The sequence below is a fragment of the Tiliqua scincoides genome, chromosome 1 (assembly GCF_035046505.1).
Source record: "Tiliqua scincoides isolate rTilSci1 chromosome 1, rTilSci1.hap2, whole genome shotgun sequence".
NCBI classification, from domain to species: domain Eukaryota; kingdom Metazoa; phylum Chordata; class Lepidosauria; order Squamata; family Scincidae; genus Tiliqua; species Tiliqua scincoides.
Window position 1 is genome coordinate 108851665 of NC_089821.1, and position 13703 is coordinate 108865367.

At 43.5% G+C, this 13703-nt stretch overlaps 1 pseudogene; it reads right to left on the bottom strand.

Moving 5' to 3' along the window:
* Positions 1-5581: 5581 nt before the first annotated feature.
* On the bottom strand, positions 5582-5700 carry LOC136637894 (5S ribosomal RNA; annotated as a pseudogene).
* Between the last annotated feature and the right edge of the window lie 8003 nt (positions 5701-13703).

The following is a 13703-nucleotide window of genomic DNA, read 5'->3' on the forward strand; positions in this document are numbered from 1 at the left end:
CAAGGCACTCTGCTGACAATGTGAATTGCAGAGAGCCTGGTTTTGGAATCAGAATGGAGAAAGCCGCTCCCTCTGCAGGCTTTAAATCTCTCCTCCGCATCGTCTTCTATTTACAAACAGCAAGAATAGCTATGAAATGGTGAAAAATGCAGCCAAGTCACTTTGAGAATGATTGTATGAGGTGGGTTATAACAATACTTTTCAAGACTGCGATCACTAGGTATATTCACACCCGGGGCTATTTATCTTGCAGATATACAGCACGGGTAGTTCCTTGCTGCTAGCTAGCAAGCTTGTAGCAGGGAGAAGGAACGATCTCTAGGTTTGTCATTGGCTGTACATCACTGCAGCTGTGCCCTTTGATTACACAGAGGCCTCCTCCAGCCATTAATAATAGGAAGCGCTTTTTGTCTGGTGAATGAATCTCAGCACAATCCCAGTCTAATACCTAGCCTAGGATTCAGCAAGGTAGAGAAGTAAATTAAAGATGGGACCTGTTTATGCTGCATTTGCGCTGGATGTGTACATGATGATAACCTTTGGTGGCACTGGAAGAGACAATATTGTGGTTCATATGCTAGCATATCTCTGTGTTGGCACGACAATGGAAATTAACAGCTTCCACTTCCTCAGGATAAACTCAGAGTAGCTAATTCAAAAATGGTAATCGTATTATTGTTATTATTGCACACTTCAAGTGTTCAAAGCACTTCGCATATCTTATCTCAGGAATGTAGTATGCAAATATGAAAGAGGGGCGATTCTTCATTTTAATGTAGGATAATGTAACATACTTAGGGCACAATCCTAACCAGGTCTACTCAGAAGTAAGTCCTCTTTTGTTCAGTGGGGCTTACTCTCAGGAAAATGTGAGCCTTATTCAGGAAAGTGAAGCCTTATTCAGCTAGTAGATAATCTTATGCTGAAGATTCAAATGGACCTCTGGTCTGATCAAGCAAGCCTCTTCTGATGTCCTTGTGTTAGGAAAAAACAATTAATTAAATCACACACACACACACACACACACACACACCATCCCACACCTAAACTTATACAGTCACTTTCTCTAGTTACCCAGCCTAGCAAATGTTTGCCCACAGAGAACAGACTTGGAACCTTGCATGTGGAAATGAATGTGAAACCCATGTGGAGATTTATCATATGACAATGGGGATGTTTTTGTTCTGAACACATAGGGTAGAGAAGCTGCATCAGGCTGCAAAATGGAAAACTTGTTTGTGAGATTATTGCTTGTCATGATCAACACTCATGAATAATGAGTGTTTCTCATTCGTTCCTACACAGAAGTCTCTTACTGCTGGCTGTGGAATGCATTCAAGCTAAAACTCTGCTGAACCTCCAAGGGATAACTGTTCCACATGAAACAATGACTGAAAATACATCAATGTGTGCCTTTGGTGTTGAACTTGGTACATGGGTAATACAGACATTCCCCCCTTCCCATATCCTTGGGGGATACATTCCCTGCTCCTCACGGATACGGAAACTGTGAATATGGACAACCCTATTAAAAGGTTCAAAAATCCCCTTCGCATTGCGCAAATTGCTTATCTGCTGGTTTTTGCAGCTTTCCTGGCTCTCACTGTTTGCTGACTACAAAATGACAGAAGAAAACACAGGCATTCAAAGGAAGTGAGGCACCGGACTGAAAAGAACATGACACAAAGCTCTTTGAACTCTGTGATAAGTGTCATGTTCTTTTCAGTCCTCTGCCTTGCTTCCTGTGAGTGCCAGTGAGGGTTTCCTGCTTCCATTTTATAGCCAGTGAGAGTGAGGAAGCCTGCAAACAACACCAGCAGATAAGTAATTTGCACAATGGGGAGGCATGATGGGGTGCATTTTTGAACTGCAGATAATTGAAACCACGGATACAGGGGGACACCTGTATTGTTTAATAACAAGATGTTCTTCATCAAGCTATCCAACATCGATGGCAATCTGTGGCCATAGCCAGATCCATCACAGCACAAAAGAGAGCTAAATGTGTCAGACAGATTTGTTAGTGACTTGTGCTGCAGCATATCTGCCACAGCAGTGGAGTAACAGCATGGCTCATGACAGTGCGCTGGTAGATTAGGTGCTCCCCATACAATTACAATATGCAAATAATGCTGTACAAAAAGTGATGGAAGCCACTCGATGTTTCACAGGCTTACAAAGGTGTGGATCTAGTCAAGGAAGATGAAAGTTCTAGATCTTTTAATTAAGATGTCATTATCTTCAGGAAACAGCATGCAAAATGCCAGTAAATGATCAACCAGTGGGATCAGGAGCTCAGCCTGCGAGCTCAAACACACAACTTCTTCATCATTAGCTCAGAACTCTTCCAAACTACAGATTCTCCCACAACAGTAGGGTCAAAACCAGAAAGTCTTCAAATAAGAGGCATCTGCTAGCATGAATAATTGATGCTATTTTTGCATCTCTTGGTCTGCCCATCATGGTGATCTTTCTATTCCATCTAACCCAGCTGTGACCAGCCTGTTGATTGGCATGGGATTCATGTGAATCATGGGTGTAGGCTGTGCTGATTCAGTGAATCTGGCACCGAAGCTTGATTCATAGCAGCGTATGAAGTGGGAGGTTTTTCCACATTTTTTGATCACAACCACATCAATCCAATGAATGACATTGTGCTGTTTCCAAAGGCAGAAGCTCTGTGGCACCCAAAAGAATGGTGGCCACTTAGGAAGGAACCACATTGATTGTCCACAGTTTATTGGTTCCTACAGCTGTTATCGGAGTAGTAGGATGGGATGCATCAGTGTAGCAGCAGCTTCTACAGTACTCTGATATACAGTACTCCTCAGTATCAATCTGTCAGTCCTGAGAAACCCTTCCATCTCTATGTGTCCCATCCTGTTCACACCTTGCCACATAACAATGGACATGTAACTCATCTCCTTCTGCAGTGACCCACTGAACTCAGTCTTACTGTTAATAATGGTCATTATCACACACCCAAATGACACATTACAGGGAGATATTTGGTTACTGCCAACCCGTGTCTTCTCCAGATTTCCCTGATATAGTTGAAAAAATTACATTTCCTGCTTCACCAATGTGGCATGTTACTATGGAGATGTGGAGTGGTGTCATTCGTGCAGCAACCTCTAACATGTAGTTAGGGCCACAGAACTCTGGCTCTTACCAGAGAGGTTTAATGGTGGTGAAACAGTGCTCCCTGCTCCCTATCACCATGCAGATAATCATAATATATGGAGAGAAAGAGAGACAGCATGGGTCTCCACATTCCCAAGAATATCTCAGTTCTTATATTAGCCATTTCACTGATTGAGGGAAAAGGAGTATAACATGCCTCACAGTTGCCCCAAGTCATGTATGAAGTGGGTCTCAGTGCTTTACTGACCAAGGTATAAGTGTGTACACATACGAAAATTATCTTTGGTTCATTTTAAGCCTGTAGTATGTTGGTTTCAGTGAGTACCAAACAGAAGGCAAGACATGACTGACAAATAATTGTTCCCTTTCAATTTCTCCTGATTTTCTTTTCTCCTAGGGCATTATTTTCATTCTCATTCTCTGCACAGTGCCATGGAAGAAATGAAGCCTCACACCAACATCCAACAGATTCTAAACAGAATACTCTCTATTTTGGAATTTGGGGCCATGAAATATTCAGGTAGTCTTTTAGTTACTTAGAATTTCTCTCTCCCCCCCCCCCCCCAAAGGCCTTTGTTGATGGTCTTGTGTCAATAAAGTTTCCTTTAAATCTCTTGTTGACATTTTATTTGGGCTATAGAGCCAGAGTGTTTTCATTTCCTCAGGTCAAATTTATTCCCCAAAGCTCGGTGCTGTCTCTATAAAGAGTGTGCACGAGAAAGTGCATTCTTTCAACGGGTTTGCACGGGAAAAAGAGGAATCTGAATTCTACACATTGGCTGATGTTCTCTTCCTGTGTTTACAGCTGCAGTTATTATCTTTGTGATTTTAGCATCTGGGATAAACAGAAAATATTGTAAAAATGTTCCACAGGATACAGAACACACACGCAAGCTTGCCTGCATCAGAATTCCTGGCTGTCATGCTTTATTGCATCCTGTCAATAGGCAGCAAGGTACTACATCATCCTTGAAACGGCAGTAAATCCTACACAAGGGAAGCCATGCTGGATTACTTGACAAACACAGCATGTTCCCTTTCTCTGAGTAGATGTATCAGAATATAACATCATCACATAGGTAGAAAATACCCAAAGTTTGAAGACACATCCTTCTGGGGGGAGGGGAAAGATTCAACAATATTTCAATTATCCTTTCATGAAGAGGACACCAATTTGAAATGTCATAACAAGTGCTTTTATTATTATTATTATTATTATTATTATTATTATTATTATTATTATTATTATTATTATTATTATTATTAAAATTTCATGAAACACAGTTGTAAACTGGTGTTGAGCAATTGACACAAGTCTCAGCCTAAGTATCAACTACGTATTGGCGCAGTATGTATGATCCTAAATGCGCAGATTTTAGGATCATACATACTGCGCCAAAACGTAGTTGATACTTAGGCTGAGACTTGTGTCAGAGACTTGTGTCTCTGAGCGGCCCGCTTGGAGGCAGACTGTGCAACATGGCCTTTCCCAGTTTGAAAAGACGCTTGGCCAACAGTCGGAGGCTAAGAGGCAAAGAAGGAAGGCCCATAGCCAGGGAGACAGGCCAGGGACAGACTGCACTTGCTCCCAGTGTGGAAGGGATTGTCACTCCCGAATCGGCCTTTTCAGCCACACTAGACGCTGTTCCAGAACCACCTTTCAGAGCGCGATACCATAGTCTTTCGAGACTGAAGGTTGCCAACTAAAAGCGCAGATTTTTTGCAGATCTGATGGTGTTATTTCAGTAAGCTGCAGTTGTTTAAAGTAGTTTGCAAAACTTTCTGAGATTGTTCAGAGTGTCCCGATGACAATGGGGAACCTTTGGGATGTTTGCGTGATTTCAATGGCCAGGTCTCAGTATTTTGTCATTTTTCTAGCTCTGTCAACTCTGGCACGTCCAGGAATTGCAATATCAATGAGCCAGACATTCTGATTGTCTGTTATTGTTATATCCGGTGTATTATGTTCGAGATGTCAGTCTGTTTGAATTTAAAATCCCACAGGATCTTGACGTTCATTCTCTAACACCTTCTTGACCTGATGTTCCCAAACATGCTGGCAGATTGTACTTTTTACATAATGACCAATGGATTACTTTTGCAGGCACTGGGAGGCCTGTGGAGGACTCCTCAGATTTCCCGGACCTTTCCCAGACCCCCTTACCTGACGGCAGGTAAGGTGACCTGCCCCGGGCAGCATGATTCTGGGGATCTTTCCCCCCTCACACATTTAACAGAGCACCCAACTCCCTTATAGGAGTTTGAGAAGCACTGCTCTAGCCACATACAGCAAAATGAAACAGAAAGGTCTTACAAAGCTTCTGGATCATGCTCAGCTTTGATAAAGCTTCACAATATAACATCCATCAGTGAAAATTTATTTATGAGATGTTGAATGCATGGTTGGCAACCTTCAGTCTCGAAAGACTATGGTATAAGCCTACAGCACCCAGTATTCCCAGGCGGTCTCCCATCCAAGTACTAACCAGGCCTGACCCTGCTTAGCTTCCGAGATCAGACGAGATCAGGCATGTGCAGGAGATGTTGAATAGAGTCCACTGATTTGACAAATGTGAATCAAACATGAAGAGGGAGAAAGTTGGTATTAGTGAGGTCATTAGAATTGGGAGAGAACAGAGCATTTTAGGCATGTGAAGGGAGAATAGGAGGTGAGAAGAATTTACTTATTTTTTAAAAAAAATGTTTATCCCATCTTTTCAGTTAAAAAAATAACTACTTAAAGTAGCTAACAAAACAAACATTTAACGCCATAATCAAGATAAGAAAAAGGGCCATAGCAGCTTTTGTACAAAGAAGAGTAGAGAAACCAGGAGATGACCTGTAAATGAGACAGAAGCAGACACTGTAAAGAGGTGGTGCTGGAGGTAATGGGGACTGAGAAAAGAAGGTGGGAGAATGGAAAATGAGACAGAAGAGGATGCAAACTTCTATGATTTTTGTTGGGTCCTTTTTTGGCAGCTTGGCCTTGGTTATATCTGCTATATATTATCCCATAGCACTGGGCCTCAGATCATGTTACTCAAAGCACACCATTCATATCTGGCTGTTTACAAATTTAGATTTGTTTTTAAATGCACTTTTAAATTTTTATCCCACTGCGTGATTTATGCTGACCATGCAGGGTTCATATTTTAATTGGACTGGGCCAGATCTGCTGCATTTCATTCTATGTGGTACACACCACAACTCAGTTCTGAGCACAACTAAGCACAATTCAGGTCACTGGTAAAAAGAAGTTGAACCAAAGCTAATGTTTGTTTTTTGCTGTTCTATAGAAATTAGTTGTGCCAAATCTTCCCATTTTGTTGTATTTTTACTTTATGAATCTTTATGCTTCTAAGCTGGGAATATAAGTTGAGGGAAACTCACTAAATTTGTAATAAGGTAGCAGTGATATACTTTTCCAAAATGCACAGCATCTTGGAAGTTGCTTTCATATCACCATTTATATTCCTGAAGAATAGACATGTCTTTCACTCTGCAACAGCATTTTGTGACACTTGGATTTACAATGTTCAAGCTTAAGTCTCTAGCCCCGTGCAGTCTGTCAAAAACGGCTTCGCTGTCCATTTATTTGTGTCTTGTGCGCTCAGTCTGAATATCTTTTGTAAATTTATACTTGACAAGCCTCGTATTTCAACAGCTGGCTTTGTTTCACAATCTACCTTAACTTGCTCTACTGCATTAGCTGAAACAACAAATTTAATCCATGATGTCAATTGTAAATTAGAGACGAGCTGTAGTATATGCCTGACATCACTAAGGTCAAGGCCATGGTTAAGAAACAGGCAAATAATAGATTCAAAGGGCCTTATTTTTATCAGTATACATTGAATGTTATGAAAACCAGATTAGTACTTGGTACTGTGCTGAACTGATCTATACGTGGCACCAAGTATAACAAAAAGCATGCGTGGTATGAAAATATATGCCAAAAAAGCTTGTAATGTGGTTATAGTATGTTTTTGCTAATAGAGAATTACTTTCCAGAAAAGATTAATTGAGGGAAAGCATTTTGAACTAATCTGGAAGTTGGTAGTCGTTGACAGGGAAGATTAGGAGGTAATATTGTGGGGAAAACACTTATTTGCATACCTACCTAAACCACCTCGCCATTAAAGTATCTAAATTACCTCAGTGAATTCTGAGCACAGGAGTGGTTGATGAATTGCTTTTGCATAAATGCACTTTCCCTTTGCAGGAACTTAATTTTGTGCATAAAAGGCACATGAGCACAGTGAGGAGAGCAACCAGTGAACTCTCTCAAGAAGAAAATTGGAAGTCTGGGATTTTCATTGTAATGAAATGTTTCCAAATGCTTCTTGTATTTATAAGTATTCTTGGAGTCTCCAGGGATTTGCCAAAAATGGGTTATTCTCCAGTAAGAAAAGAGCAGTTAATGAATCATTCTTTCTTTTTTTTCCCCTGGGTTGAGACTTTTTTTCCCCCTGTTAACTTGCAGTCTCCTTTTCATAGGCCCAGCTTTATATTATTATTTGAACATGAGATTTACTCAGTTTTAAAACTCATTGGGTGCCAAAGGGGAAAACAGTAGGAGGGGGAAGATCAGGCCAGCTCAAGGCTCCTTCCAGATTCATTATTGTGACACCACACTATACTGTGAACTGTGTTTGAACTGAGCCAATGATATCTGGGCATCATAAATTTTATGGTTTGCCAAGAATACCAATATGAAGGTTGCCACCCTTCCCATCAGATTTAAAGTCAAGGACAGCCATTCATGCCTTTTCCACCTCAAGGTTGGATTACTATAATATTACTCTTGATTCTTTGGAAGCTTCATCTTGTGGAGAATATTCAGATTCTTGGATTTTATAGGGTCAGGGAGTACACATGACCTGTTCCAGCTTCAAGTATCCTTGACAATCTGGCTCACTTCTCTGTAATTCTCAGAGCTAAGTAGTGTCACACAGACTGAATTCTATTTTGAGACCCCTTGCAAGCTTAAGGCCCTAATCGTAAGAGACTCTTGGTATACTGTTGTGCAAATCTTGGCTCAACCATGAGCTCAGGGGTGGCCTTTGCCAAGTCTCTTAGCCTCAATTGACACAATCTACAAGAGCACTATTTTAAGAAGGAAGCAATTTAACACTAGTCTTATGTACTATAATGACAGGGCTGGCCCATGACCCCTAAGGCGGCATGCCAAATGCTGATCCCCCTACCTGATGATATGCCAGCAGCTCCTTCTCCTCAGTCTCCAGTTTGCCAGCTGACCACTCTCCTCTCCTCCACATTTCTGCTTCCTCTCTGTCCCCTTCTTCCTTTTCCAGCCAAGTGAATAGAAGGAACAGGAGGAGCAGTGGAGGCAAGTAGGCAGAGAGAGATGGGTGCCCCCCACAATCTACTGCCTGAGTTGACCGCTTCTGTTGGCCTGGCTCTATGTGATGATAAACTAGGGGAAAAGAACACATGGAATGGGATCACACACATGCCAGCCCCATCCGTGACTTCCACACATTAATCTGAACCTCAGCACCAAGCCTAAATACACACCAAACACACGCACACAACGGCATATCTAGCGAGGGGGCAGTCTGCCCCAGATGTCACCCTAGGTAACCAAAATTGCTAAAATCGTGGTTGTTAGGAATAATATCATCATGTTACCATTTGATGCATAATTTACAGCAGAATGCAAGGAAGCAAACCAGAGTGAAATATCTCCATTCTATCAAAAGTTATGGTCAAAAAACCAGAAAACAAAAATGCAGCTGTCTTATGTAACAAAAAGTACAATTTCCTTAACTCAAAACGAACCAATGAAACTGATTGTTAGAAGAGCCAATGAGATGTTGTTATGACACAGCATGGAAGCAATGAGGTGTTAGCAAGGTGATACCCATGGGGGGTGATACCAGGGCAGGGTGACCAAACATCCTCTTTTTCCAGGACACGCCCTCCTTTTTAGCCTCATGTCCTGGAAAAGAACTTAAATGTCTTCCTTTTCCCTGTGAGCAGGTCCCTGTAGGCAGTGCATAGCCTTTTTGTAATTAATAAATTATATGTAATATAGTTTTAAATTTAATAATGTTATATAGTGTTTAAATTAACCACATGAACTCAACATATAAGTGTTTTGTCATGCCCTACATGTTTCTTGGATATCCTCCATTTTGGGGTGCCTTCTCCTCTTTTGCGGTTATGACATCTGGTCACCCTGCACCGGGGTAGATCCAGTGTTTGTATTGGGGTAGGGAGCATGAGCACTACCTTAACTCCAGAGCCCAGGTCAACCAGGTGGGTAGACCTGGGCTCCTGTCTGGACTTGGAGCCTCGATCTACCTGTCAAGTAGACCTGGGTCCCATTCCAATTGTCCTCTGGAGCCATCTCTTCAAGGTGGATAGATCTGGGTTCCTGTCCAAGCTTGGAGCCCAGATCTACCTACTGGGTAGACCTGGGCTCCCATTCTGACCGCCCTCTAGAACGCTCTTCTGGGCAGGTAGACCTGGGCTCCCATCTAGATTTGGAGCCCAGATCTACCTGCCAGGTAGACTTGGACTCCCATTTTTATTTATTTATTTTTCACCATTTTATACCACCCTTCCTCCAAAGAGCTCAGGGCGGTTTACACAGTTGCTCCCCTCCTTCTTGTCCTCACAACAACCCTGTGAGGTAGGCGAGGCTGAGAGAAAGTGACTGGCCCAAGGTCACCCAGGAAGCTTTGTGGCTGAGGGGGGATTTGAACCTGTATCATCCAGGTTTAAGTCTACCTCCCAAACCACTACACCACTACAGAGTGGACACCTACAGAGACACCTGCACAGGACACAGAGACACAGAGACACATAGGTCTAGGTGTCCTCCTATACCACTCTGGCTCTCCATTTTGCTTCCCATCCTGGTTGGTACCCTTACCTGCTGACTAATTTTGTCATATGGGGGGGGGGTGGTGACAAAAATTTATGGACCTCAAGTGTCAAAAGATCTAGCTACTCCACTGCATCCACATTAGCATGGTACAAAAAGTCAGATGAACATGCAGATATTGGAGCCAAGGTCAATCCCTCTCCCACATACAAGTACATTGTTCCTAGACTATTGTTTACACAGGGCTAAGTGCATGAGCTGGGAAGTTGCAGCTCAAATCTTAGGTCAAGCATGAACTCTTTAGATGCCTTTAGGCAAGTCACTATATCACAGCTTCAGCCCTCCCAGTAATGTGAGAATAATAATACAGCATTGGCGTACCTTAAAAGGTGGTTGGTAGGATTATGGAAATAATTTATTTAAAGGAATCTGAATACTTAGGAAAAGCATTATAAACATGCTTAGTAATAGTTGTAGTAGTAAGGATATTGATTTACTACTCTTCAACAAAAACTTCTCAGAGTGGTTTATACAGGTCGTGTCTCTTTATCTACCAAGGTTGTGATTTTAAAGAGATGCATTTTCCCCTTCTCCAAGGATTAGCACATTCCTTGTCATTTGCAGTGGCCATTCATGTTGAGTCAAATCCATGTATAAAAAAATAAGTGTATAAAAAATCCATGTATAACAAAAGGAAAGCAAAGATGTTTCCCTGCTCCAAACAGGCTCACAATTGAAACACACACACATTCACACACATACACAAGGGAAACATTGACAAACAACCACTGATTAAGGGCATAATCCTAACTACACCCTATGCTGGCCCAAGTCCCTTGGGCTGGCCTGGGAGGGTCACAAACATGCCGTAAAGCCTCGGGAGGAAGCCAGGCCAGCGCTCTGAGAAGTCTCCGCACCAGCTTCCCCCCAGCTTCTATGAAAGGTACCCCTATGAAACGTAGGCATGGGGGGGGGGGCGGGGAGGAGGAGGGAGGGAGGTGTTCCTGGGCGGGGGGAAGGAGGGCAATGGGTGGCCCTGGGGCAGGCGGGCGGGCGGGCGGAGAGCAGAAGGCGGGGCTGGGATCTGGCAGTTATGGGATGGCCTGGGAAGAATGGAGCGACTTCAAGCCGCTCCGCTCTCCTCGGACTTGTACCACCTCAGGAGGTGGCTCAAGTCCGAGGAGACCCATTGTGGCCAGCAGCCCTTACCCAGGGGAAAGGAAAAAGTTTCCCCTTGCCTCTGGCTAAGCCGCTGCTGGCTACAGTCCTGTGCCGGATACCTCCTGGCTTGCCTGTTCCAGCGCAAGTTAGGATTGCACCCTTAGACACACACACACACACACACACACACACACACATTTATGTCCATATAATATGTCCCCATAAGAAAGCAAGCACATGTAAAAGAATTTTCACAGATCCATGCAAATTTAGAGCCAATCTCTGAATACATTATCATGAATACAAGAGCATAGTCCTATTTTCACACTTTTAGTGTGCAGGTGGTGCACTATTTACTTCCAGGGTGATGCAAACATGTCTTACAGCAAGTTTGCGACACCCAGCACCTGTGCTAGGGCTGCACTACCAGCACTGAGATCCTGAGAATCAGGCTGCCCAACAGTGCATTGTAACCTCTAGTTTGGCATCCATTAACACCTCTTTTGGATGTGCTGCAAGACACATTTTTCTGGGTTGGCTCTCTGGGGCTACAGCTGAGCTAGTAGTTCCTGCCAAGGTCCAGTCATTTCCAGGGATTATTTTGAAGATCAGATAAGGTCAAAATAAGTTTAAGTAATTTTGTTGTTGTCCATTTTTATTCATGGCTGCACTCTTGCTTGATGTATGTCCCCTGCTTGAGCCAAATAAACAAGCGGCACATTATTCCATTAGCAAGTCCTCATTTTCTCCAATACTATTGCGATTTATTAGGGTTATTTATGTTAATGTGCTAATGCCTTATTTTACATATTTTACAATACCTGCTTCCATCTGCCTTGAATAATGATGAAGTATTTAGATACTCTGGATCAATAAAACCCAAGCAGTATTTAAAATCTTTTAAAGGAAAATGCAAGGTCACACAATCCTCTCTTGCCTTGAAGCTGTGTGGTCTTGCAACAGTCTGAATGAAGCAAACAAAAAAAGGGCAGCAACCAAACAAGAACGGAGAAAAAATAGGAGATGAACTCCAGTAAGATTAAAAATGATGCGTGGGATTTATTAGGATAATGTAAACTTAATAGTCACAGCACAATTTGATGGTGTATCTTCTTCAGAGTCACAAGAAAAATTTATCCTGGTTGTAACTGAGTAGAGCAGGATGCTGAAAGGGGGGAAGAGATCAGGAGCCCGATCCAAAGCGATGTGCGCGGCCCAGCACTGGCATGCACTGTTGCAAATGTGCCATTAGGCACGCCTGCGGTAGTCAGCGCTAGTCCAGTGCTGGCGCTGGCTCAGTTCGAGCCCACGCTGGTCCAGCTCTGGTTGGGGGCTGGCCAGATGCCACCTGGCACTCTGGGAGAGTGCTGTGTGGCGGAGAAGTAAGTCAGAACAGGGAGGGAGGCGTTGTGGGGCAGGGGAAGGGTGCGGGAAGGCATGGCAGGGGGAGGGTGTGGGGCAGGAGGGGGCAGAGATAGTGGCACAGGCAAAGATCTGAGGAGACCCATCTGCTGCCTGATCATTACACGGGGTAAGGGAATGTAGGCTACCTTGCCCCGAGTAGCCCCGGCACTGCTCCCCATCCCCATAGGATGCAACGATAGCCATTTCAGTGCCACTGCTGCCCTGGGTGCTGGGAAGCTCAGGATTGGGCTGCAGATAACCTAATGTGATATTGAAAAATATTTACCATAACTCACCCATTACTTCTATCCTTAGTTACCTTTTAAAGCATCCTGTTGTACTGGCAATCATAGTGAGTAAAAGTGGGATTTTTTGTTCCAGCAGCGTTCAGGATGGTAAAGGAGGAAAACACACATACAAGTGAGGACAGCCCCCAGACACCCACATAATCCTGCCCCGCAAAAATGTAGGCAGCTTCTCTCCACATAAACATGCCTACACATACTGCCTGCAAGACCTCTCTCCCCTCACAATAATTGTGTGGCAGCAGTACCTTCCCCCTTTTTTCTTCCAGGGATGGAAGCATGGCAAAGCAAAAAGCATGGCAAGAAGGAGGGAATCAGAAACATGGCACACATTTCAGTGAGCTGAGCACCCAGGCTTTACTTCAGGCCCCCAGTATTTCCCCACATGCCCTGTTGACTTGGACAGAACCTGATATGTAAATTTATATTAGTTTGGAAGGAAAACTAGTTTCTCACTCACGTCTTTGAAATCCCACTCAGGCTCAGTCTCTCCAGACCCTGAGGTGGTACAGTGAAGGACCACCCCCATCCCAATCGGCATGCAGAGTCCCATGTGCTACTTCCTGTCCACCTGCATGTGTATAGTATGCCATACGCTGCTGCTTCCTGCCTCCTCCCATGGTGCACAGAGCACATCACTAGCTGCTCTTCCCTCTAGGAATTCATTGTGCATTGAGGAGCAGTTTGGATGAACTGCTCCCATATGTTTATGTGGTGGTGGGGCAGTGCACTGGGTGTGGGGAGATGAGTTTGGTGACTATATCATCCAAGTCACACACCCCCTTCAAAGTGTAAATGCAAGAAACGGGGGTTTGAATTGTGTCTCATATGTTGGA